At 37.7% G+C, this 2,417-nt stretch overlaps 1 pseudogene; it reads left to right on the forward strand.

Annotated features, from left to right (window-relative positions):
* The first annotated feature begins 371 nt into the window (after positions 1-371).
* On the forward strand, positions 372-1,236 carry LOC103610592 (annotated as a pseudogene).
* Positions 1,237-2,417: the final 1,181 nt, after the last annotated feature.

Below are 2,417 nucleotides of genomic sequence, written 5' to 3' on the forward strand. Positions count from 1 at the left end.
AAGTAAGAGCAAAGAAACAAGGGAAGTAAATAGAAAACAGTAATGCGGTAGATAGCAATCCAACTATAGCAGTAATCACACTGAACATCAGCGGTCTAAATGAAGCGGTTAAAAACCAGGTATTGTAAAACTACATCAAAATACAAGACCCAATTGTATGTTGTCTACAAGAAACCGACAGTAAACATTGAGACACATATGGACTCACAGTCCTGTGGGACACCCCTGGTGATGGGAAATCCAGTTATCAAAATTGATTCCAGAAGAGAATCTAACAGACCAGTAACAAGGGAATAAATTGGGAAAGTTATTCAAAAGCTATTATCCCCCAAAACTCCAGATCCAGATTGTGTTACAGGTTAAAAGAAATCATGAAGAAGAAAGATCTTAAGCCAAATGATGGATTTAGAAGTGCCATCCTTACATCTTCAAAGCAAGATATATCACTTCACAGTGTTAGTGAAGTGAAGCGTTATTAGCAATGTGCAGCTTTGAGCAATGTGGCGATTACAATCCCCACCCAAAAGGTCCGCTTTTGGCAACAGCTGTGTGGAATCAGAACCCGAGATACAGTACCTCAGTTGAGGAGAGAGAGATTTTGAAACTTGTACCGTGGAATACTTCCCACATTAAAGCAGAAGACAAGGACACTGGTGCTTATGTTTGCTCTGTATGAGGATTTACCTTGCCTTTTTATGAGCATGTCAGTGCTCAATGGCAGTACTTGCAGGAATGACAGAATGAGTTTTCACTCCAATGGAAAGAGTTCAGACACTGCTTCAATACTGCAATCATCATAAGGAATTTACAAACACTGATCAGGCTATAAAGACACTGAAATGCCATGGGCCTGGAGAGTATTACAGAGGCTTGGTGTCTACTCTTTGTTCTGGGTTCAGCAATGTCCCCTCTTTTGGCCTTTGATATCCAATTAGGGAGCCTATTGTCATTGCCTACTGCAATGATTCACAGTGCCAGTCCATCACTGACTGTTATCTGTGGAGGTCTACTGGGTTCCATGTCAAGATTCTTGTCTTTCCAGTTAATGTAAAAACTAGCATATAGTCTCAGGTTGGTAGAATATTTCAGTCTTTCCAAATGTTTTCAAAAAAATGGTATAACGGGACAGGCCAGTGATAAATATTTTCAGAGGTGCCCACCTGAACTTCCATTGGTCTCTCATCTCTTGGGGGCATAATCAATGCAACTTATGAGTTCTTGTTAAAGGTTACGTAGAATGAAAATGATCAGTTCATGGCCGTTTATCAACTGAATAGATCTAAGAAAAATGAAGTTGGTTTTGTTCCTAAATGGCCAAATATAAGTTGATGTCATAATTCCAGGTGACAGTGAAATAAGTTAATATCATAATTCCAGGGCAAAGCTGTTTTCCTTAAGTATCAATGAAAACAGAATAAAAGGTTTCAACAGGAAAGTTTCAAGTTTTTGTTTTGATAACATTACCCAAGAACTTTAGGCTAATTGCCCAGTAAATAGCTGTCCATCTGATGGCCTCTGACAAGACCTAATAGCCGAGATATGATACTTTTCCTCTAAACATCTTTAAACCTTAGATATTGAAACATAAGGGAACAACACCAGCCAAAAAATAAAAAGAAAGAAAAAGTCTGTTAGGGCCCCAGGACTTCTCGGGCTTACTTTACTTCACTTCTCTGCTCTCAGGAGCAATTGAAAAAGGTGGTCTTCATTAAACTCAAGCATATACATGTTAAAACAGAGAACAGAGAAGAAAAGCAGCTTATCAGCTACAGGCTTTTCATGGTAAATTACTTACACTAGTTTTGACACTAAGCACCTATTGGTATAATCACTATCCAGACTATTTCTCTTTAGACGCGGTACAATCAAGCAGATAATGAAAGTTTCCGTTTTGCTTTCTAGGTTTAAAAGTTTTCTGTTTAGTTCTGAATGTGACCTTAAGCCCTTCCAAAACATCCTTATGTTACTTTTACTCATGGAATTGCCAAAATATGGAGAGACTTGAATTTTGTTGTAGATGTTTCATCCTGTTAAGAAGTTTATATAAATTGTACATGGATCAAACTGTTTATCTTGATTTCTTTGAATTTTTGCTGTGAACTTAGCAAAGGGCTTGGGTGTTGGTTTTCTCTTGACTAGTAGTTTGTTATATTCAAGCATCCTGTTCTCTTGAAACTCTCCTTTAAAAAATAAAACAAGCATTTCCATAATATGTTATTTTGAAAGTTTATCAATACAATCCCAGATTTCTTTTTCTGATTTCTAAGGGTTACGGGAGGTGGCAGGGGTGTAGGGGGAAAAAGAAAAAAGCTCAGGATAGCTTTTGCCTCATGGTGTCAGCTGCATTTTACTCTTGGAAACAGAAACTTCTTTAGAATTTTCACATTTTAGGAACTCAGCTTCACCATGGTGTCATT

The sequence above is a fragment of the Galeopterus variegatus genome, unplaced genomic scaffold (assembly GCF_000696425.1).
Source record: "Galeopterus variegatus unplaced genomic scaffold, G_variegatus-3.0.2 Scaffold11365, whole genome shotgun sequence".
Classification (NCBI taxonomy): Eukaryota; Metazoa; Chordata; class Mammalia; order Dermoptera; family Cynocephalidae; genus Galeopterus; species Galeopterus variegatus.